We start from the raw sequence: 24,975 nt of genomic DNA, 5'->3' as shown, positions 1-24,975 counted from the left end.
GGGGCAGAGAGGGAGACACAGAATCCAAAGCAGGTTCCAGGCTCTGAGCTTTCAGCACAGAACCCGACGCGGGGCTCGAACCCATGAATCAGGAGGTCATGACATGAGCCAAAGTCAGATGCTTCACTGACTGAGCCACCTAGGCGCCCCAAACACATTAAATGATATTTAGAGGTCTGAAGAGGAATGGTCAGCTTCTTTTTTTTACTGTTGGCTCACTACAGCTGGTACCTGAGGCCCTAGCTGAACCAGGGGCGGGCTTGCTTTGGCTCCGGATCACAAATCAAGCAGACATTTACTCTGACCCTACCATGGGTCTGGTACAATGCCTACTAATATTTTGACGGTTGCAAAGGAAAGTAGGGTGTGCTACAAGGCAATAAGATGGGTTTTGTAGTAAAACATGCCACTTTTGTAATGTGTACAAATAGCCCAGAAGAACTCGCCCTTCACACGAGTCCTTTTAGAAGTTTGCACGCCTACGACTGAGAGCAGGTCGTGGTGTCCTCTTTTGGAACTGTCTTCAGGCCCCGGGGAAGGACGCATAGGAAAGCTGACCCCATTACCACTGTAACGTCTCCTTTTCTGGTACTATTGTTATCCAGCAGAGTTATCTACTAGGTAGTTTACTAGAGTCGGCTTTCAATACCTTTTGTGTATCCTCAGAAATCAAATACGTGGCTCAACAGAGGAAGGGTAACCATGCCAATAGAGTATCTAGAAAAATGTGCTGTAGCCTCTGCAGGCAAATCCCTAGTCACATTTTAAAACTCCACGGCAGGGGCGCCTGGGTGGCTCAGTCAGTTAAGCATCTGACTTCGGCTCAGGTCACGATCTCACAGTTCATGAGTTCGAGTCCCACGTCGGGCTCTGTGCTGACGGCTCAGAGCCCGGAGCCTGCTTTGGATTCTGTGTCTCCCTCTCTCTCTGCCCCTCCCCTGCTCATGCTTGTGCGCTCTCTCTCTCCCTCTCTCTCAAAAATAAATAAACATTAAAAAGTTAATGTTTTAAAACTCTATGGTGAGTTACATTTTCCCAAAAGCAATATCTCTCATCCCATTTCTCATTCTGCATACCTTTCAAGAGATTTACTCACCCACCAGGAGGTGGAGTCTACTCTGTGTCCCCCTAAAAACCAGATGAGTTTTTGACTCACTTGCAACCAACAGAATGCAGACACGTGATACCCTCTGACGTCAGCGTGAGGCCATAGAAGGCAATTCTTTCGGCTCTGCCATGTTGAGTCGAACACCCTCGCGGGAGCCCGGAATCGCCATGTAAGCGCTCGACCATTTCTATGGTGTCAATAGTCCCAGAATGGCCAACCTTAAGCTACCAAAGTGGTGAATACAGAGTTGAAAAGAGATGCCCACCGTGGGCGTGTGGCCATAGAGCTGGAGCAGACCCTGAATCAGGTCAGCTCTGCAGGGCCAACAGGTGCTGCTGAAAGGGTTTCATTTTTATTGATTTTTAAAATTTTTTCAGAGTGTATTTATTTTGAGAGAGAGTGCGAGTGAGAGAGGGGCAGAGAGAAAGGAAGAGAGAGAGAGAGAGAGAGAGAGAGAGAGAGAGAATCCCAAGCAGGCTCCATGTTTTCAGTGCAGAGCCGGACACGGGGCTCGAACCCACACACCGTGAGATCACGACCTGAGCGGAAATCAAGAGTCAGATGCTTAACGGACTGAGCCACGCAGACCCCCAAAGGTGTTTAAAGTTCCTTCCCGTTTATAGGATGGGAGCCAGAACCAGGAAGACTGACATTTGTGGAGCTTTGTCTGCACTTGCGTCTGGCCAAGATAGAGAATGAGAGCCTCTGGGTTCACGGTGGACAAACAGAACGGAAACCTCTGAGCAGCCCAAATGGACCCCTAATGTGACAGTATCTTTCCCCTGAGACAGAAGAATGTGGTGACATCAGATCCCAGGGTAGATATGCAGATGGCTGTGGGGGGTTAGGCCACCCACTGTTTGGGGTTTTGAAGGCCCTGCCCCCCTAAGGGGGCTGGGAAAATCCACCCTGAAGGATGTGGCTAGCGAGGAACAAGCTGTGAGGGGGCTGGGCCTGCTTTGTGAGAACACGGCCCCCCACCCCTACCTGGGAAAATACCCCCCACCCTGGCCAACACCAGAGTCTACGTGAGGGGGTCAGGGAAGGTCTTGCTATTTTCAACAACTTGTTTTCAATCTTAAATTAATCTCTTGTATTTTGGGGAAAAAAACACACGAAAGAACATTAACATGGTGTCCGGTCCCCCACTCTCCCCGCTGAACACGTGGCATTGTTTGCATGAATTTGCATTATTGGCTTCATTTCCATTTTTGATGACCGCTTGGAGACACTTGGCATGATTGTCGACCGTGTGTATTTTTGCCGTTTACGGGTGTTCTTTTTCTTCTTAACGCTTGGGTCATGTTTTGCAATAGCCTTTCACGTAAAAGTACAATCCGGTGTGATATTTAGCACACACCTCTGCACTGGGTTACTGAGAGCCACATGAGTTCGTGTTTCTGTGGTCAAACACAATCGTCTCCTACTTTTTAACTTCCATCTCAGCTTTTGTATCTCCAAAGTCCCTCCCTCAAGATCCAAAGTGTACCTACGTCTTCCAGGCTTACGCTGTCCTTGCATATAACTCTTGAAGGCATGTGGACTTTATTTTGAAATATAGGGAGAGGGGCGCCTGAGTGGCTCAGTCGGTTGGGCGTCCGACTTCGGCTCAGGTCATGATCTCACGGTTCATGGGTTCGAGCCCCACATCGGGCTCCGATGAAAACTGGGAGCCCGGAGCCTGCTTCGCATTCTGTGTCTCCCTCTCTCTCTGCCCCTCCCCTGCTCATGCTGTCTCTCTCTCTCTCAAAAACAAACATGAAAAGATTACTTTAATGAAATATGGGGAGAGCTAGGGACCATCTCTCATTTTTTCCACATGGTTGGTCCGAACATCATTTGTGGCGAACCTCCCTTTCCCCACGGATCTTAACCATGTGCTGATTTTCTATGTGCACGTGTCTCTATTCGGGTCTGCGTGTGAGACGCTCTGTTATCCCCATCCATCTGCCGATGGTTTGATTTGGCCATTGAAGCTTTAGAATATCTTTGGTTCTCTTCTTTCCCCTCAACAATATAATACTTTGAAGCACGGGTTCCACCTGCGTCTTTGTCACTAAATTATCTTGGGCACGCCGCTGCCACGCTCTGGAATTCGGCCACACCATCTGTAACACGAGGGTTCCAAACTGGACTCCCTTCCAGCTCTAACGCGCTGCAACCGGTTGGAGGCGACTGCATCCAAACCTCGCCGCCTTTGTTTCCCTGAAGCCCGCATCCGTCAGAACGTTCCGCAAGCTCTGAGTTCGGACATCTTCACATTGTTCCTGAGCCTTCTGACTCTGTGAACAGGCCCTTTCAAGACCCAAGGAGTAAAAGCGCCCCCAAAGCAGGAAGCAGGTAAAAAGCAACAGCTATGCCGGAGAAGAGGAAAGTTGCGCGCATGTTTGCTCCCTCTCGCTCTCCTTAGGGTAACTTCTGACCGACTCAAACATTTGTTACACTTTTCCTGGAAACGTACAAGTTTAATTTGGAATACAGTCATGGAGAGAAAATTCTGCTCGGTGCAGAATGTAAAAATATGGTGGCTAATGAGTGGCACTGATTTCACAGGAACTAAGGAAGCAAAATACAAATTTTGGAAGAAAATAAGCAATTTCAAAATGTTTCCATTTGCTCCGGATCCAGCTTCATTGCTTCAAGGGGTAGTTTGGAAATTCTTCTCATGAAAGTGCAGTAAATATTACTGCAGACTGTCCTATTTTCTGGCCCGGAAGAAAGGGGTAGAAATGACAGATTTCCTAGAACAACTTCTGGGAAATTTGTGTTGATGGTACTTCTGATTTAAAAAACTTTTTTTAACGGTTATTTATTTTTTTGAGACAAGAGAGAGACAGACGCGAACGGGGGAGGGCCAGAGAGGGAGGGAGACACAGAACCCGAAACAGGCTCCGAGCTGTCGGCACAGAGCCTAACGCAGGGCTCGAACTCGCAGACCGTGAGATCGTGACCTGAGCCGAAGTCGACGCTTCACTGCCTAAGCCACCCAGGCGCCCCGCTGGTACTTCTGATTTTAAAATGCTTCACTCTTTCCTCCAGCAAGACTACACCAAATCCTGCGACAACGTGCGACAGAGTGGCAAATGCCCGCTTCTTTAGTTAACACAAAAAAAGGAACCTTTTTGTTCTTTGGGTCCGTACTGCTGGGGTGTGAGTGGCTGAGTGTGTGTTGTGTGTGACATAGATTTTGAGATCGTTTCGGGAGATACCACAAAAGAATCTCCTTCCTGCCTGTTAGAAATTCCGATTCTACACCATTAATTGGCATTTTCAAAACACCAAGCACCAGGTTTGAAGTCTACAAATAAAATACAAGCCCAGATGCTGTGTTTACGCTTGCATGCATTAACACTTCATAAGCAGTTCATTAAACTGATAACACTTTAAACAGTAACACTGGCTCTTTCAGACCCTCTCAGCCTGTAATTGTCCTGAGGCACCAAATGAACCCTTTTGAGGCTGGGAACCACAGGAATTTACATTCTTGACGTGTGTCTCTTAATTATGGACACCCTGGGCCCCGGCTGACTCAGAGAGGGCCGGGCTCAAGCCTGCACGCCCCAGTGACTACACACACAGGGACAGACCCAGAGGACTTGTGTGCCGGGGACACGGCCCAGGGAAACGGGCCTCAGGACCGGTCCCGGCCGCAGGGGCAAGGCTGTCTCACTACTTTCCTGAAACACCTCGGCCAGGTTTGCGCTGAGCCTCTCGTTAGAAACCAGTTTTCCAAGAACAAATCTCCCTGTTGATAAAGATCTGGGGAATGAACAGTCACCACCCTCTTGAGTTTTCCTTTCTCACTGCCCTAGCACTCGCTAGAAGTCGGAGAGCCTGGTGCAGTCTGGGACCCATCCCCCTGGCATAGACTTCTAGGCCCCTGGGGACTGTCTCATCAGAGGGGACATCTTGGCCTCCTTGACGTCCCCGTATCCGCGCACGGTACTCTTCCTTGAACAACATAAGGGTTAACTGTCCTATTACCACTGTGCGAGCTCTCCGCACGCATTTCATTCAGTTCGACAACTCAGGGAGGCTCTACCTCTTTGGAATGATGACACCGAGGCCACAAAGGGATGATGGTATCAGTCCCCCTTGTACTCGAGCACAGGGCACTCTGCCCAGTAAGCCTTTCCTAGCATTGCCTCCCACATCCTACCAACTGGTGGGGACCTTATTACCCTCACTTTGCAAAAGAGAAAGGGGAGACAAAGGGGAGGGGGGACTGAACTGGAACTCAAGTCCACCAGGCTCTCACGACCGGGCCAAGGCCTCTACGAGACAGTCCTCTCTGAGGACCCGGGGTGTGCACAGCAACTTAGAGGCTCTCTAAGCCCAGCTCCTGGGGCTTCACCCCCAAGGGCAGTGAGAACCAGGCCCCTCTCGCCCCTCCTGCCAGGCCAGTGCGTGCTGCCCTGAGTTCCCACGCCTCCTACCCTGGGGATGACCTCCAGCCCCACGGAACTGATGGTAACTGATCTGATGAGCAACTGATGGGTAACTGATGCATAACTGACCGGATGCTGATTAACCTCAGCAGGGGTTTAGGGAGCACCCTTTCCAGACCCGGAGGTCTACGGGCTTGGCTGCTCGGAGGCGGACACCTAACCGTGAAGCCCTACCCTGGAATCCTTGGTCCGGAGTCCGCAGCAAGCACGCTCTGGGACCTTGAAACACGGATGTTCCGCGGCCGGGCGCACAGCGCCATCGCGTGGCCAGAGTGGGTAGCGCAGCTAGAACCTCCCGCTCAAACCTCCAGGACCAGGATGAGTTAGTCGGCGATTCAGGATGGGGAAGGACCACTTCATCCTTTTAGGAACCTCCCCTAGTCTGCAGCTGTGGGCTCTGGCGGCTTGTGTGGCTGTAACAGCAGGGGGAACGGCCCCGTGCGGTCTTGCTCAGCGGAGATGCTGTGGTCGGTCCCAAAGCCTTCAGTGGGGAGAGCAAGTCACCCCCACCTCTCCTAGTGGGGCAATGGATTTCTTCCTCCTGAAAAAAGGAACATGGATAGCCACGGCTCCCGAGAACCTTCTGCTCTTTCAAGGATATGTGGCTCTTTGAAACGGGCAAGGTCGTATTAAGGCCCACACCACTATTCATTCATTCGTTTTACGGTTCATTAAGTCAGCCAGCAAAAATGTAGTGAGCACTTCCCATGTGCCAGGACCCAAGATGCATGCCGAGGGTACAAAAGAGAACCCCAGGGTTGGCTTAGAATGTGGCGGGCCCTTTACCGGTCAGCGGAGGCCCCTGGGCTCCTTCTCAAACCATTTGAGAACACATAAGGAAAGATACACAGAATCACAAAGCAACCAATTATCCTAAAACACAGTCACCAAAGCATTTTTTTAAATTGTGAAATAGTCGTGTTCTTTGTTAATATATGATGTAACAAGGTCTACAGACCAGAGTGCTAACGGCCGTCATTTCATATAGTGAGGAGCACAAGTGACATTTCAAGTCAATTGCACCAACTGTAACGTGATGGGAAAATAGCTGTGATTCCCGTTAGTGACAAAGTCACGAGCACTGCTAATACGCTGGGACATATTGCCTGTATTCATAATTGAAGAAATGTTAAGTTGAAAACAAAGATGTAAGTGCTTCCTCATCCGAGTTCCCGGAGCCCCTGGATTTTACCCATGTGCGGCTTGGTTAAGAAGCTGGCGGGTGAGCAGATAATAGGCAAATAAACAGGGTGAGTGTGGATGGTGCTGAATGCTTTGCAGGAAATCAAGAGGGGGATTCTGGCGACAAAACTGAGGTGGGGGGAGTGGGTGCATGTCACATGCAATGGTCCCCGAAGGCCGGGAGAAGACATCCGTGAAGAGGCTCTTATAGAGGCAGGAGATGGCCACCAGGGGGCGCACTTTAACCCATAACCCGCGCATTCCGCAAACTTGACTCTTCCCTGCAGGACTGGTCTCCAACCTTTGCCCACAGTGCACTGCACCCCCGCCCCCCAGTTCCTAAAGCCTGGTCATACTCGCACCCCTGCCTGGGCCCTGAAGGCACTTGATTTTGCAACTTTGCCCCCCCGGGGCAACCCAGCCGTGAGACAACAGTGATCTGCCCTGTGGAATTGAACCTCTCAGAACTGAACCTTGAAGTAAAAGCTCAGGATCTGAGTTGTATTTGGGAACCAGGCTTCTTAAGGCCTGGAGGTCCCCCGAGCCCTCCGGGTTTGTGATTCCTAAACCCCCTCAGCTCGCGGGTACGGAACCTCTGTTCTCATCCTCGGGGTCCAGGCCAGACGGTGTCTTGGGGAGTGGTTGGTGAGCTTGGGGCCGGGTCAGAGGCGGCCTTTGTAGTTGGTTACGAACCAGTGTGGCAGGCTTGCGGGGTGATGTCAGGGGCTGGCACCAGCAAAGAACAACTTTGTTGACAAGAAGATTAATTAGACAAATGTAGCGCCCATCAGTTACTGCCGCCCCCTCCTCAGGGGTCAGCTCTAGTCAAGCCTTTGCTGGAGGTTTTTTCTTCTCTCTCTCTCTCTCTCTTGTTTTCCGTCTTTTTAAAAGAGAGCTTAATCTTCTAACAAGGCAGCCAAAAAATAATTCAAGGCGTGCCACAGGAGCAAGTACATACAGGCAGGCTCTGAAGGGAAGGTTCCTGCCAGGCCTTGGGCTGGCCCAGCCCGGGAGCCGACTGGGGCCTCTTCCTCCTACCTGTACAGACCCGACCCCAGGAAGCGTGTTGAGCCCTGAATCCTTCCTCACGAGGGGGGACGCCCTGTTTGTGAGCTCTCTCCGTCTCTCTTCCTCTCTGCCTTTCATGACCGCGTGTCCCCAGAGAGCGGCTCTGGCAGCCGGCCACGCTGGGTCTTGAGGACGCGAGGCTCCTGCCGTCTCCACCCCTCCTCGTTTCAAATGCCGTCTTTCTCCAGCGGGCACCCGTCCCATTGTCTCATTACGGGAAGCGACAATGAATCACCGAGTCGTGGTGGCCTCATCCATCATTCCACAAATATTCATCGGACCCGTTAAATGCCAGCATCGCTGGGGAGAGAGGGGTGATCTTGATACAGCAGGCCCTCCTCGCCTTGGGGGTGGGGGCCTTATATTCCTGAGAGGGAGATACAGCAATGAGCAAAATACACAAGTGAGCTAGTTGCTGCCTGTGGTAAAGGCCAAGAAGGAGCTAAATGACGGGATGCGGTGGAGAGGGCTTGGAGGTGGCAGCCATTTTGGGAAGGGCGCCCATGAGGAGGTGAAATTGCAGTGGAGGCTCCAGGAGGGAGGGAATCTGCCTGGGGAGAGCTGGCTGTTTTTCAGCCACAGGAGACAAGAGTCTCCTATTTACGCTTTGTCAATCAATACCTGACGGTTGGATGAATGAAAAAATATTTCCAAGTTTTGCTTCTCACACTGTTAGCGTACATTTGAATCTTCTGGAACACTTGTTAAAATTCAGATGTCCAGCCCCACCGATTCAGAAACGGTGGTGTGGGGCCCAGGAAGCTGCACCTCAACGGCCCTCCCCTCCTGTGCACCCCGGCCGGGGACATGGATGTGGGCTGCCGCAGGTCCCGGCCTGCCCAGAGGCTCTGCTCCCCGCCCAGCCGGTGGCCATGGCACAGCCCACGCCTTCGGCCTGAGCTGCAGTCCCTCCTCGGCCCCCTCCCCTGCTCAGCCCTGGATTGCTGCCATCTCTGTCCCGTCAGGCTCCCTGAGATTCGAGAAAGCCCTTGCACGGCTGTGGGTGCCCCAAACCAACCAGTGTAGCTTCAGCAGGCCTGTCCCGGGAGCTTTTGATAACCCAGGGCTTTCACCTCCCACCCTGCCCACAGCACCCAGGCCCGGCCCGGGGTGAGGCCCGTGTCCCACTGTTAGCGAGGCCAAGACCCCTGAGCACACCCAAGGCTCATAGCAGATCTGGCCTCTTTAAGGGGCCTCTGAAAGCCTCCTAGGGTGGGGGGCAGAGCTGGATCACCACTCAATTGTCCTGCCCAACTGTCACCCCTCCTAGAGACACCCTAAAGCCCCCAGAGGGTCCCCAGAGCCTCCTGGGCCCCACATCCATTTTTTTCTCAGAGCTGAGGATCCCACCTGTGGGAATGAGCTTCGGTAGCAGACGGGAGCCCAGGGCCTGATGAGGACACGGCCACACTGAGGGGCCCCTGGGAGTGCAGGAGAGAGGCCGGGCCTTTGAGGAGTGGGGCGTGGTGATCAGCGCCCAGCACTGGGTCGTCCAGGGAGGAGGAGCCCGCATTGCCACCCCTGAGGCTGTCTTGGCCTGAGGCCCCAGGGTGGGGGGGGGGGGGGGGTGCGGCTGGGACCTGCTCTGGAGCCAGGCCCCTGTCTACTGGACAAGGAGCCCCGGGGCCAAGATGGGACCTTCGTCCTGACCTTCCAGAGTTCATCTTGGGTACCTGGCACCCTGAGCCAACCCTGGGTCTGTGTGGCCCTCTCTCCCTGGGTTCATTCTCCCGTGGGTAACAGAGCCAGGATGTGTGGGTGGTGGGGATGTGGGCACAGACAGGGCTTGGACATGTGGGACGTGCATCTCACACACGAGACAAAGAGCTGGGGCTGGGCTGAAGCCCAGCTCTCTGCCCTGCATGTTCTGATAGGCAACTCTTGAGATTTCTATTTTTTTTTTTAATTTTTTTAATGTTTATTCTTTTTTTAAAATTTTTTTTCACATTTATTTATTTTTGACAGAGAGACACAGAGCATGAGTGGGGGAGGGGCAGAGAGAGGGAGAATCCGAAGCAGGCTCCAGGCTCCGAGCTGTCAGCACAGAGCCCGACGTGGGGCTTGAACTCACGAACCACGAGACCATGACCTGAGCCGAAGTTGGAAGCTTAACCGACTGAGCCACCTGGGGGCCCTTAGATTCCTAAAGTCAAACCTGGCCTTCCAGATGAGGAGGAAGATTCATTTATCAAGGTAGAAGAATAACACATGTCTTACCTGACAGCTTATTTTAAATAACCTGTCAGGAATCGGCACGGGGCACGGGGCCTCCACTTTTGCTCTTGTCCTGGGCATCTCAAACGTCAGGGAGCTCAGAGACAGCTGGAAGAAGTTGCCAGAACCAAGGAATGCTCCTCATGGAGGCTGGGCGATTCTGAGAACAGAGACAGGAAACTGCCAGTGTTGGTCAGGCCTCTTTTCTTCTCTGCACCCTGGTTTCACCGCAGCGAGTCTCCCGGTGTGGCTGGGGAAGACCAGCCTGAGTCTCGTGGGGGCCTGTTTAACATGCAGATTCCAGGGCCACCTGCCCCCCGCCCCCCCCCCCACGCCCAGACCTGATGAATGAATGGGGTCTGGTGACTCAAAGTCTCTGGGGATGGGAGAGCCACCGCCCCTCATGGGCCCACACCGGCAGATGCACACTTGGAAAAGGAGCAGGGGGCTCTCTGAACACCAGCCGGAGGGGTCTGATCCCAGACTGGGATCATCTGCTGTCTCGAATAGATGTTTGGGGACCCCCCAGAGACCCGTGACAGGAAGCTGGCCCTCAGGCCACCTGGCCTGGTTCTTTTCTAGGAGGGAATGTAAAACTCACAATGGGATGGAGTGATAGGCCTGTGCGTTATCCTGAGTCTGACACAATGTGTGGCCCTGTCTCCCTCTCCAGGCCTCAGTTTCCCTGCGTGCAGGACTATAAAGGCAGTTTGATATCATCTGACTTGAATAAAGTGCCATGTAAGGCATCAATTTACCGGTCCTAGTCACGAAAGAGAGCACACATGGATTGGGACATTTTTGGTTTCTTTGGCCAATGGCTTTTGGAGGGCTGAGGGGCCAGACAGATCTGATCAAACAGAAGGCACTTCAGAGTTCCGTGGAGGGGTTGAGCCGCCCAAATAACGCCATTTCCGGATCTCTGCCGCCCTCTGCTGTCCAGTGCTGGCTAGGACATGCTGACAAGGCAGCCCGGAGCCACATTCCAAGGGGTTCTTGGAAGGGACAGCGGTGTCCTCCAGGGCTGCTGCCTCCCCATCAGCCGGGCAGAGTCCTCTGGCTCACGGAGGCTTCGCAGGTGGTGCCGGGACCAGCGGTGGCTGCAGCACCACCTGGGAACTGGCTAGAAATGCTTTTCAGGTGTCCCCCGAGACCCTGTGTATCAGAAACTGTGGACGGGACTCAGCACTCAGCATTCTGGTAAATTCCTCCAGGTGATTCTGATGCACACGCTAAAGGAGAAGCTTCGCTTCTCTTTGGAAACAGAAGCCCAAAGGAGAAATGGGTGTATATGTATATATGAATTTATTTATATTTACATGTATTTTGTACTCATATCGTGCATCTTCAAAATTAAAATGAGACATGAAAATGTAGTCTGACTAGTTTGTTTTTATTTCGTATTTGGGTAGGTCAGTGCTGTGAGAACATTAGGATCCTATCACACAGGCGGGCTCAGTCTGAGCTTTTGCAGAGAATGAGACTCCTGGGGGACAAGCATGTAGGAAGTTTTCTCTAATCTGGGTGATGCATGTGCCACTGCAGTGAGTGACAGAGAGCCTCTGCTGTCCAGCAGGATTTCTGGGTCTCAGCAAGACCCATCTGATGGCCGACATCATCAGCGACAGGGATATGGACTTTCAGAGATAGTCTTGATTTGAATGCATTCATTCCCTCGTTTAGTGACTGTTTATTGAGCACTAACCATGGATTCTAAAGACCGAGCCAGCCGTGTGGCATTGATTCCTGCCCTTGTTGACGTAGTCCCATGGGGAAGACCAGAACTAGCACAGAAGAATGAAGTCGCTGAAATTAACTGGTCACAGCTATACGCAGCACTGTGATGGAGACAGTCCGAGGGCGCCGCCTAGTGACAGGGAGAATTATAAGGCAGGGGGATTTTCAGAGGGAGGTGGCCCCAGCGCTGTGAGGGAACGTAGGACACCTCAGCCTCCGCCTTTCCCTCTGTGGGCTGCAGGGGGTGCCCCGAGAAAAGACGTCGCAGAGGCTGGGGGTTGGTGGCCTGAATCTTTCTACCCCATCAGAATTAATTATTAGTCATTATGGGACAATTTGTATTGTTTAAAAACTTTAGAAAATGTGGATCATACAGAGAAGGTGAACATTTTATTTATTTTTTTCAATGTTTATTTTTGAGACAGAGAGAGACAGAGCACGAACGGGGGAGGGTCAGAGAGGGGGAGACACAGAATCTGAAGCAGGCTCCAGGCTCCGAGCTGTCAGCACAGAGCCCGACGTGGGGCTCAAACTCGCAAACTGTGAGATCATGACCTGAGCCAAAGTCGGTCGCTCAACGGACTGAGCCACCCAGGCACCCTGAGAAGGTGAACATTTTAAACCACCAATGATCCCACCACGCAGACATAACCACTGATAAGAGTTTGTTGTAGAGGCTTTTTTTTTTAAGTTTATTTATTTCTTTTGAGAGAGAGAGAGTGAGAGAGAGAGAGCCAGTGGAGGAGGGCCAGAAAGACGAAAGAATCCTAAGCAGGCTCCACACTGTCAGTGCAGAGCCCATTGTGGAGCTCGATCCCACAAACTGGAATCGTGACCTGAGCCAAGATGGAGTCGGATGCTTAACCCACTGAGCCACCCATGTGCCCCAGCTTGACTTTATGTACATATGTGACATTACACTGCATTATATTAATTATACTAGCCATCATGCTATATATTGTTTGGTACTTCACTTTTTTTTTTTTTAATTTTTTGAAGGAGGAGGAAAGTGTGAGGGGGGAGGGGCAGAGAGAGAGAAGGAGAGAGAGAAAACCCCAAGCAGGCTCCGCACTGTTAGCTCAGAGCCCAACTTGGGGCTCGAACCCCACGAACCGTGAGATCATGACCTGGGCCGAAGTCGGACGCGTAACCAGCTGAGCCACCCAGGCGCCCCAGTAATTCGCTTTTCAAATGGCCAGTGTGGCCTGGTGTTCTTCCTTTCTGCCCTCCGTCCACCTGTGACTACCACGCTGTAGCACGTGGCCAGGCAAGGTGCCTCCAAGGCTCTTTTCACTGTGACACCTGTCAGGTCGTCCTCCCAGGGCTCCCAAGCATACCCTGAACTGAAGGGGCTTTTCTTACTGAAAAGTCACTTTAAGAAGAAGGTGGCCCTGTTCTGGGGCTTTTGTGTGAACGTGATCCTTAACTTTCAGAGGTAACTTTCAGAGATAACGATGCCCCGAGGGCCAGGAGAGCGCAGACTTGGGACCTAGGAGGGCAGAGACCAGGCGAGGAGGGACAGGGAGACGGGGTCACACTGGGAGAACCAGAGCTGCCTGGAGCCTGGGAGGGGAGCCGAGAGGTGGTTTCGGCGTTCAAGGCCCAGTCGCCTCCGGGAGGGGCATTTAAGGCGTCATTGGTAATAAGGACCAAAACTTCCTTTCTGCAGGCTGTGCCCGTCATCGGTGAAGCCACGTGCCAGCCCTGCGCCCTGGCCCAGACACGGCCTCCCCCCAAGGCTCTGGTGACAGCAGGGCAGGAGCGAGGAAGGGCCTGTCGGAAGCCGCGCGGGAGCATTTGCTGGGGAGCCAGAGCGAGGACACACAGAAAGGCCTGGGGGCAGGAGGAAACTCAGAAAGCCCGCCCTGGGGGTGTGCACCTCACTCCGCGGCCTACCAGCTGCTTGTGGAAATTCACATGTCGCCAGCAGCAGCCTCCCCGGCCTGGTGAACGCGGGGAGATGCAGATCTCGGGGCAAATTGCAGGATCCGGGCAAGGCGGGGCAAGAAGGACACCGCTCGGGGCGCCTGATGCCACATCTCATGCTCTTGCCCTGTCCCTGGGATGGGTCTGGAGAACGGGCCGAGAAGGCCGTGGAGGGACGGATGCACCCCTACGGTGGCAAGATGGCCCGTTCTCGGCCATCAGCGCCGCTGGGGTACGGAGGGGCCGTCACAGGCGCATCGGCTCTCAGCCACCGTCACTCCAACGGAGGGATAGGAGACGGATAAGGAAAGTAAGCTCGATCCCGACCGCGCAGGGAAATGGCTGGGGGCTCTGGGCACAGCTCACGTGCTCAGGCGCCCCCTCGGTCCTCCAGCTGCACGACGCTGTGCGTTCGTGCCTAGTTTTCAATTTGCTCGTACACTTCAGGCGACCAGGAATGAGGCAGAAACACCTGGGGCGCATGCCGGCGGCCCACGTGTGCCCAGGTGGGGCCACAGGTCGTGCAGTGAGACCAAGGTGGTCCTAAGAGTTGAGCGTCTTTGCTTACGAACATAGCGAAGCTACAAAATAAAGCACGGCGCTGGTTCTTTCTCGGTTTTATGATTACAAAAGTCAAAAACTGTCGGCACAAGAGTTGATTTTGGCCCGGGGTCGTATTTTGTCTGGCTTGGATTTTTTTTTTTTTTTTAATCAAGCCAACACTTAAAAATCTGGATATTCTATGAAGTGTTTGGCCTTTCAGCTTCTTCTGAAAGATCAGATCTGACGCTCAGGGCTGGGGTTCTTCTGCACCAACAGTCAGCTGGCGTCAGTGGCTGCTACTGATTTTCTTTCCGGAGCCTGCGGCCCCGGTACCCCCCTCACACAGGGTGGGCTCGAGCGCTGCACCCCGTCTGTCTCCCTCGCACTCATGACCGCCCCGCCTGGGCAGCGTTTGACTTTCTGACTTGTTCTAGAGCCTGTGGGTCCCCGTCACCCGTAAAATAAAAATGTTTTGGTGCCTCTGGACTTCCTCCGTATTAAAATCAAGCAACATAAATCAAGTTGTTCAGGGGCTCTTTGTGCATCTGATTCTAGCCCCTGAGTCAGCGACGCTATACGTTTTCATCTTGCAAATACGATAACCACAAGCAACTCTAGGGCAAAAGTTGTGGACTGCAACACTATTGGTCATTTCCGAGCGCCCCATTAGACACCGTACCTGTCCCTTTGCTCAGGAGCGGAAGGTGAGCATTGACGGAACGGAGGGGAGAACTGACCAGGACGTGGCTTCTTTGCTGAATGAGGAGGAAGGTGCCTTATCTGGCAGTTACGCCCAAGCTCGTGGTGGCCTGCAGCCCAGTCCATGGAGGCACCAGGGCCACTGGAGTCTTACTGTCTTTTCCAAGAAGTGGCCAAAATGTTTTTTTTTCTGTGTTTAAAAGAGGCGACAGAGACACTGTGAACCCAAGTGGAGGTTTCAGTGGACAGGCTGGGGGTCCTGAAAGGCTCACTACACTCTAAAAATAAGAGTCAACCAGAAGTAGACTTGCCCTCCCAAGGTTCAAAGCCCAGTTTGGGGTCACCTCATTTCCCAACTGGATTAAGTTCAGGTAATCTGGTTGGCGCGTCTCACCTGACTGCCTGCAAAAAAGCAAAAAGTAACCAACCCCCGGAGGAAGACAGCCCCATCCACAGCTCCAAGTTATACCAAAGTTTTTTTTTATATACAATGTCCGAAAATCAAAAATTATCAGGCAGGGGCGCCTGGATGGCTCAGTGGGTTAAGCGTCCAACTCTTGATTTTGGCTCACGTCATGATCTCACGGTTCGTGAGTTTGAGCCCCGCGTCAGGCTCTGCGCTGTCACTGCAGAGCCTGGTTGGGATTCTCTCTCTCTCTCTCTCTCTCTCTCTGTCTCTCTGACCCTCCCCTGCTCTCTCTCTCTCTCTCTCTCTCTCTCAAAATAAGTAAATAAACTTTAAGAAAAAACTATCCAAAAATGATCAGGCATATTCAAAGGAGCATCGGTAAGACTGACGACTGGTTCCCCTGTAGAAATAGTGGATGCCGGAAGACGATGGAGTATGTTCAAAGTGTTGACAGAAAATCATCGCCAGGCTAGACTCTGCGGCAAAAATATCCTTAAAATGATGGAGCTGAGCAGTGATTGTTTAAGCTGGGTTATGGGTACACAGAGGTTTATTTCATTGTTTTCTCTACTTCTGGAGGCTTGACATTCTCCAGAAAAGAAATGGAAGCAAAATGAAAGACAATGAAGATAAACACAAGCTGAGAGACGGCCTTACCATTAGACACATACTAAAGAAAAGAGTGGAAAGTGTTCTTCAGGCAGAGCGAAAAGGATCCCAGATGGCAGCTGGCAATTCAGAAGGAGCAATAACGATGTGGGCAAGTCTGAATGGATATTGACCACATAAAATAATAATTATGTCGTGAGGAGGTTTGAAATATACATAGAATTAAACTACATGATAACAATAGCTCACGAGCCGGAAGAGGGATAAACGGAATTAGAATGTTCTAAGGTCCTTTTCACTGTCCGGAAGGTGGTAAAAGCATTCATTTATGTTAGACTTTAATAATGAGTCACGATGAATGCTGTAATCCCCCGGATAATAATGAAATGAGAAGAAGAGAATATATAAGTAACAAGTGGGGAAATGGAATATTAAAAAAATACTAATCCGAAAGAGCAGGGAGGAGGGGGAAAGGATATAAAACAAGTAGGGGAAAGGAGAAAACAAAGAGTCAAGATAACAGATTTAAACTGCATTGCATTAAGGAACAGGTGATATGTAAGTGGTCTACCACTCCAACTGAAGGAGTAAATAAAAACCAAAGCCCAGGGCGCCTGGGTGGCTCCATTAGTTAAGCATTGACTTCGGCTCAGGTCATGATCTCGCAGTTGGTGAGTTCGAGCCCCGCGTCGGGCTCTGTGCTGACAGCTCAGAGCCTGGAGCCTGCTTCGGATTCTGTGTCTCCCTCTCTCTCTGCCCCTCCTCTGCTCATGTGCACACGCACGCTCTCTCTCTCTCTCTCTCTCTCTCATTCTCTCTCTCAAGAATAAATAAACATTTAAAAAAAGAAAACAAAACCCAACCCCATGGTACTTAGAAGGGATGCCCGGTGTATGTAGAGGCACAGAAGGCTAAACATCAAACAGTACAGGCCCAGGGAAGGAAAAACAACGTGGTTGTGCCAATAGCGAGCCCTGAGGACCGTGAGGCAAGAAGCGGTGAGCAAAGACCCAGTGGCTATGCACCCGACAGCCTGTCATGGCGGTAACCTCACCCTCTAGTGAAACGTGATTTGTGCCTGTCCCAGACCCTGACTCATCATGAAGAAGCAGGCGTACGGAAACCTGGACATGCCTGGCGCTGAAGAAAATGCCGGAGATGCTGGAGTGGGGGAGACCCGTCCCGCCTTCCCAGGGCCTACGGCCCAGTGGAGGAGACAGACTGAGGAATGGGGTGTTACGGGGGAGAGTGGCAGGTCTTGTGGTGAGCTCAGAGGTGTGAGATGGGGCAGGGGGCCCTCGGCTGTCAGGACAGGTAGACGGGCGAGGCAGGAGAGGCGCGTGAGACAGCAAGAGTGACGCCATGATGGCGTCGCACGGTCAGAAGCCACCAGTACGTCAGGCTGGTTGAATGTGTCATCGGGTGCAGGTGGCAGGTGCCGAGTGGCCCTGCCCTGGAGAGGAGAGGTGGCCTGGCCCTGGGTTAGGGAGGACCTTTCATGTCATCTGAAAGTGACCAGTCTGTGGAGAGAGACCTGGTGAAGGGCTCTGGGCTGGAAATCAGCATAGAACACTGATTTACGGGGAAGATGAGAGGGGCAGAGTGTTTTTTTTTTTTAAACTTGGAAGAGAAAGCCCTGGCAGGAAAGAAGGAAGGGAGGGACGTCCTCACTGCTGAAATGCAGGAGAGCACAATCAGCGAGCAGCAGGCACAACACGGAAAGAACCTGTGATCAAATAGGATTCGGAATCCCAAAGTCCAGATCCTTCGCCTAGACGAGCACAACTTGTAGCTGGCATATTGAAGATCCTGAGAAGGTCTGCAATAAAAAGAACTTATTTAACCATATTCATTTTGGCATTTCCCAAACTTACTTCATTCTGATGCTTTTAAAAATGTTTATTAATATTTTGCAGGACATTACAGTTCCAAAAAACCACAGACTGGGATACATTGACAAAAAAAAAAAAAAAAAAAAAAAAAAAAAAAAAAAAAAAAAAAAAAAAAAAAAAATCTTGACTCCAGAAGCCTGGAAAGCTAAAACCACAGAGATTCCTACCTCTGGAATCTTCCCCAAGCCATAATCGCGGGTCTGGATGGTTTTGACTGCCAAGCAGACTTTCCTGGGCTGTGGGTTTTGGAATCGCTGGTGCCCATATCCTTGTGATCAGCAGCGGGCAGCAGAAAAAGCCAGCAACATGTGGCGGGAGCTGCTGCAAACAAGGGGGCGGACGCAGAAGGCAGAGAGCCTGGCTATGCAGATCTGGCTGAAAACCAAATTTCTAGGTCCAGAGGTGCAACTGAAAGCCATTGCTTTTCTTTTTAGAAAGCAGACGCCGAGAGAAACACGCAAGCTCCAGGCCCTCCGCCAGGAGACTCGAGTCAGAATTCCTACTTTTCTAGGGAGGAGGGTGTGCCGGCCCTGTGACGTGAAGTCCCTGAGGAATTCTGGGTCCTCAGTCTTGGTCGAAGGCAGGGTAGTCATGTCCTAGGGCCACCGTAACAAGTCACCACACGCTTGGTGGCTGAAAGCAGAATTGTGTTTTCTCACAGTTCTGGAGGCTCCCTGGCTTCTGGTGGCTTCCAGGACTCCTGGTGTCCCTCCACTGGCAGCTGCGTCTGTCCAGTCTCTTCCCAGGGCCATCGTCTCTGTCTCTGTGTTTCTGTGTCCTCCCCTCTCCTCCCCTCCCCTCCCAGAGACACCAGTCATGGAGTGATGATCTAATCACCAAGGACTACAAAGACCCTGTTCCCAAAAAAGGATACATTCTGAGGTTCCAGGTAGGCATGAATTTTGGGAGACACCATTGAGCCTCTGCAGGAGGGCTGGCGGTCCCACCAGCAGGCTGTGTGTGTGGCTCGGGCGCGGGAGTATGGCCGCAGGCTCTCTCTCTGCTGGGATCCATTGGGTTCAATCACAGTCTGAAGGTCCGGGAGTCCAGGGGCCGGCTGCCCATGCTCCAGGCATGGCAACTACTTTGCAAAGAGCCACGGGCCGCTCACCTCCCAAATGTGGCCCCTCCATTTCCCTCCATCCCAACCACTCTATTACAATCGAGTTAGCACAGGGGCGCCTGGGGGGCTCAGTCGGTTAAGTGTCTGACTCTTGGTTTCAGCTCAGGTCGTATCTTACAGATCGTGTGATCGAGTCCCGTGTGGGGCTCTGTGCTAACGGTGTGGGGACTGCTTGGGATTCTCTCTCCCTCCCTCTCTCTCTCTGCCCCTCCCTGGCTCGCACTGTCTCTGCCGGGTTTGCTAACTGAACCCAGCCTGACCCCGGATGAGGAGAGCGTACAGGATTCCAGCTCAGCTGCGGATGGAACCCTCTAAGATCCCCTCATTCACTCGGCTGGCCCAGTGCACGCAGTGCAGCCTGAGGCAGCAGACAGGCCTGTGTCTTACATCCCAGCTCTGTCGCTCACTAGTCGGGTCACCAAACTGTCCCATTCTGCACCATGCTGGCTTTAGCATCCAAAATCCAGTGTCTCAGAAAATTCCCCACTGGGGAACAGTCCAAGACAGAGGGCCACCCCAGTTGTCCTCAACATCTCTGATTCGTAGTTTGCCCTTCTGTGAAATGGGACGAGACTGTCTACCGTGAAGCTGTAGAATCGGAGCACGGCTTGGCTCGCGCGTGCAGGTGGGAACTTGGCTTCCGGAAGCTGAGAGGCAGGGGCTCCCGGGAAGGCACTCATTCTCCAAAGCAGACCCACCAGGGCTGCCCAGACATTTACCATCCCCGACCCACGTGACCCAGTAACGAGACCCAACATTCGCCGTGCCGAGCTCTGTGCCAACAAGGGAAGTGCTGTCACGGTGCTCACTGCGCTGATGACGAAACTGAGGCATGGGAAGGCTAGATTAACGTGTTTAGGGGTCACACGACTGGCTGATGGCAGAGCTGGGATTCAGAGCTGGGGTGGGCTTGGGGTGAGTGGGACGGGTGCTGCCGAGAGGGGGCAGGGCAGACCCAGGTGGCGGGTGACAGAGTTCAGGCTGTCCCCCCATTCCCGTAGAAACTGAAATATTGGCTTTTCAGGACAGAGGTGGCCTCTTGGTACCTACAGATTTCAGAAAATACAAAACAATGACACATCATTTTCCTTTCTCGAAAGCGCTTCTGTTTTGTATTCATTGACCAGAGGATGTCGTCAGACTAAACACTCCAGTTAGTTTTCAGGGAATTGCATTTAATTAAAACACCATGTGCATTTGCTAAAGGACATGAAATGTGACGAGAAAAAGGAGCCCTGCTGCATGTGCCGGGAAACATGGAAAGTTCCGGAATGTGATTACTCCACACCTGCCGGTAACCCTTCTAGAACACTCTGCAGAGTCTAGGGGGCTGCCCGAGGACACGGTCAGGTGGGGAGGCTCTGGAAGGCTGCCCTGAGCCCTCCTGGGGCCCACGGCTCCACAGCCGGGTAGGGCTGCGTCCTCCCTGGGCGAGACCCTTCCTTGGGGACCTAAGTGTGTGTCTGTCCCCCCATCACATGGGCTGTCTCCGCCTGGCACCAGCTTGGACTTCAATGCAGTCCCTTCTCTGGCTTTTCCCAAAAAGCCAGTCACATGGAGCATACAGTGGATTTCCTAATTTTAGATTCGTGAGGTCATGGGGTCAGGGCCGATTGCACATGCTGTGGCATTTCTGAGAAAAATCTCTGTTTCATGTGTCTTCTCCCAGGGCAGCTGGGTGACGTCACAGGCAGGGTGACGTGGGCCTGTGGTGCCCAGCAGCACGTGAGAGTGATATGGAGTGACAACTGTCAGCAGCCCACTGCTTGGCCCTGCCCCGAGGCAGGGACTGCTGGAAATGAGCCCTCCAGACCAACTTCCTGCTGCTGCCGTGATGGAAGGGCAGCTCCTGGGCTCATCCCCTCAGGCGTTCGGAACTCCCTGTCCCCCTTGCGGGCTCGCTGGGCACTTGGGCCAGGAAGCCTCTGCATCTGTCCTCTCTGGGATGACGGACGTGGGGCCCCAGCATACTGTCATGCTCATTAAAGGCTCACTCACCTGAGAAAGAGTGTCGGAGTGAGCGCTCGGAGAAGGGGCAGAATCCCGACAAGGGGTGGCAGTCCCCCACTCCTGGGCCCTGCTCCTCTGCCTGGTTTCGTCTGGAGCAGGACAGGGCAGGCCAGTCCCGGTCCTGAGTGCCTCGTGCCCAGGAAGGGGGGCAGGGCTCCCACTCAGATGGGCAGAGGCAGATCGCGGACCTCACATGGCCCCCTCCTGGTCTGAGGCCCTACGACCCCGGCATGCGGTGCCACTAAGCACAGGATCCTGAGTAGGGGACACAGGGCAGGCACCCAAAGAGCACCTTAGACAGGGAGGAGAAGACACGCGCTGTCAGCTCCTGCTAGGACGAAGGAGCACCTCCTTTTCCTCTACCTCCCTGCCAGGCTCCCTGTACTATGCATCCATTCATTCAACATTTATTTATCGATGGTTCTCTGTGTGCTAGACCCTCTTCTGGGATCTGAGGACTCAGGAAAGAACAAGAGTAACCCAGCCTTGCCCTCATTGAGCCTGCAATCCAGTGAGCAAGCCGGGTCAAACGCACACAACGCTGGGGTTTCTGGAGATAAATGAAGCAGGTCAGGGAAGAGAGAGAGATGGGGTGCTAGTTACAGGACCTGGCTCAGGGTCGGCCTTTCTCATAATGAGGTGATTTGAGTAGAGAGAGGAAGGAGAAAGAGAGCCATGCAAATGCCTGGGAAAGACAGCTCTGGGCCAAGGGCACAGCAACCACAAAGGCACAAAAGTGATGAGGCGGGGCCATGATTCCCGATTGGCACGGTCAAGGTCAGAGATGTGGACAGAGAGGTAGGAAGCCAGGGGCTAGATCAGGCAGCGCCTTTTAGAGTCAGGCCCTGGTGAGGACTTTGGATTTCACCCCAAGGGTAGCAGAAGCCCCTGGAGAGATGTGGCCAGGGCCGCATATGCTGAGAATATGTGTCCAGAGGGTCACTAGCTGCTTTGTGAACAGAAAGCGGGGCTACTGGTGAAGCAGGGAGCCGGCAAGGCTGCTGAGCCTCCTGCCTCCACACCTGAACTTCCTTCTCACGTGCAGTTGGCTGGGTCCCACTACCGTGGTCTGAGGACCCCAGCAGGTTCAGGAGGTCCTGCCCCTTCCTCCTGGCCCGTCTTTCCCTCTGTCCCTGGCTAGCGATGCTCGCAGCGCTCCCTGGGCCCCGACTCCGCCCACCCAGCCTGGGGGACCCGTTCCAGCACTCCTGAGAAATGGAACCAGCCGCTTGTGCTGGTTCCAGGGCCATTTTCACGACCACACCTTTTCCTGTGCTGTTCTATGTGCCTGGGCACTCCCGGCTCGTGCTTGCTGGTCCTAATTCTGCCCACCGTTCAGGGCCGTGCTGATACCACCTCATGGGAGCTTCCAGGGAGTCGGCCTGCTCCCCGTCATCCCTGGGCCCTCTGCACCCGCAGCGCACCGCCCCTGCTCTGTCTTCCGTTGCGGCATCGTGCCCCTTCATGGTCACTCCCCGTGGATTCTGTCCAGCCCCTCCCTGGTGAGGGTGAACTTGCCCTGCTGCCCAGTGCTGCCCTTCACCTCTCTGCCCCCTCCAGCCCAGCCTACCTAGTTTTCCAGAAGTATCCAGTGGTGGCTGTGCCAGTACTCAGAGGGTGGCGGTTCCCACGGGGAGAGACAGGGCAGGGGCAGCAACAGAGGATGGGGACGTAGGAAGAGGCTTTGGAATCTCAGGCAGACCTGTTGCGTGTGGATTTTCACAACTGCTAGAAGCTGGCAGAGGTTTCTAAAGATGCCTCAAGAGACAGAAGGCAACCCAGCGGGCGCCACACGAAGTTCTTTCCACGAGTTTTCCACAACGCCAGAGTGGGTAAAGGCAGAGCTAAGTCAGGAATCCAGCCTTCCTTCTTTCCGTCTGAATCCCAGCTCCCGCCCAGGCAGCGGGTCTCCGGACGGTGAGGGAAAGCGAGCCACGCCATCCATCCTCAGCGAGGTCAGGCAGCTACACGGCAGAGCACGCTGTCCCAAGCTCCACTGCCCCCTTTGCCCCCACATTCAGGTGCTGGGCACGATCACCGAGTGGATTCAGAGGTAAAGAGGTTCGGCAGAGTTCCCCTGCCGGCCAGAGTGTGGCTCCAGCAGGCCCTCTGAAACGTGTCGGCATTTCTCAAAGCACACACTTAGATTCTTACCATCACCTGAACTAACCTACTTTGGAGTCTTGCTAGAACATTACCCTCTGGGACGGCTTCCTAGCTGCTTGACAGGACACAGTCCATTGTCCTTGGCCTGCTCTTGGCAAAGACCGGCCACTTAAGACGAGAAAGGGCCTGTTGTTCGATTAAACTCCCCACTGACATGCGCGCTGGAAGACCGCTAGGAAGCAAACGGTCTGTAGAACTGAATGTTGTTGTTGGACAGGTAGTTACCAAGAAAACTCTCCGTCATTCCCCACAAATCAGCCTGAGAAATCTCATTTCTTGGGCCTCCCTCCCTTCCATAACGTGTCTGTGCAAATTCCGATTTGCCGATTCCCTCCTGAGCTTTCCACTTGATTATATTGCAGACTCGTCCATTTTCCACTTCTGGTTACCGTCCCACTTCCCGGTTCATCCACGTGGATGGCAGGCCCTAGCCATCAGTCACCGCGACTCCCCTGACCCAGGACTCTCTCCCCAGGACGATCTTCATAAATGTGTGCACCCTATGAATTCACATCAGCAACAGCAGTACCTACCACTGGCTTAGGACAGAAGTATTTTTCATCTTCTACCCTGCCTCAAGTATTCTGGCTAAAAGATGATGGTGAATGTCAAAAGACTAGAGTGAAGTGAGGGTCTTCCTAGGGAAGGACACGTTGGGAGGTATCTGGAGTAAAACTGCGATTTGCTTTGAAATGCTGATAGGTCAGGGCGCCTGGGTGGCTCAGTCAGTTAAGCGGCCAACTTCGGCTCAGGTCATGATCTCGCCGTCCGTGAGTTCGAGCCCTGCATTGGGCTCTGTGCTGATAGCTCGGAGCCTGGAGCCTGTTTCAGATTCTGTGTCTCCTTCTCTCTGACCCTCCCCTATTCATGCTCTGTCTCAAAAATAAATAGACATTAAAAAAAATTTTAAAAATAAAAAAAAATAAATAAAATGCTGATAGGAAATGGCTCTTGGATTTAAACTTTTATATCTACAGATTCCTTTAGTCTCAGAATTGTCAGGAGTAAAACTAAGGTCACCCCAGGTGGTACATGTCGTATGTAGTTTCCCAGATCCACCACCATGGAGATCTGGGCCCGTAGAGGAGCCAGATGGGAGGGAGCCCAAACAGCTTTCTGTAAAGAGGTTGGTTCTCGTGCACCCGGTCACAGAAAAATCGCAAAGGGCTTCATACTGATCCGTGCCCAACAAGGCAGTGGGACACCTGAAATTTCATCACAAGGAAGCACTTGGGTCCTTGAGTAGGCATGGGCAAACTTTTGCCCATGAAGTGCCAGATATTTAAATATTTTAGGCTTTTCAGGCCATATGGTCTCTGTAGCATCTACTCAACTCCACTGAATGAAAACAGCCACAGACAACAGATGGGCAGGACTGTGTTCCGATAAAACTTTATTTACAAAGCAGGCAGTGAGCAGGCTGGTCTGCAGACCCCTAACCTAGAGGAACAGTTCCAGGGAGAGGCCCCTTCCGGATGACCCTGCCTCCTCCCCCAGCCTCCACCATCAGCCCACTTTCCTGCAGTGTCAAGAATACCGTTAACTGCAAAGAGAAAACTGACCTGAGCTACATTTTGAAGGTAGTGACTGAGGAAGGTCTTTTTGTCCGATCTTAATTCTCCACTATCAGTTGAAGCCCGTCTTTCTGAAGCAGTACATCACAGGGTTTTGAAGAGCCCTCTTCCCTAACTGCACTTGGCTGTGCTAAATATACATATGGAAGCTGGGAAAGCTAAAAATCAACCCAAATTACCTGAAAAATGCAGAATGTCTTTCCTTCCCTGACATTTAGAACCGTTATCTTACCTGTCTGACTAGGTCTTTATTTCTCAATATCCCTT

The 24,975-nt window shown here is 52.7% G+C and overlaps 1 long non-coding RNA gene across 1 annotated transcript; it reads left to right on the top strand.

The window, feature by feature from the left end:
• Positions 1–20,283: 20,283 nt before the first annotated feature.
• Positions 20,284–20,964, top strand: LOC123380936. The gene is made up of 2 exons (XR_006587373.1): positions 20,284–20,367; positions 20,628–20,964. It is a non-coding gene; the product is annotated as an uncharacterized LOC123380936 (long non-coding RNA).
• Positions 20,965–24,975: the final 4,011 nt, after the last annotated feature.

This window comes from Felis catus, chromosome D2 (assembly GCF_018350175.1).
Source record: "Felis catus isolate Fca126 chromosome D2, F.catus_Fca126_mat1.0, whole genome shotgun sequence".
NCBI lineage: Eukaryota > Metazoa > Chordata > Mammalia > Carnivora > Felidae > Felis > Felis catus.
The sequence above is the reverse complement of the archived record's forward strand: the minus strand, read 5'-3'. Positions and strand labels throughout refer to the sequence as shown.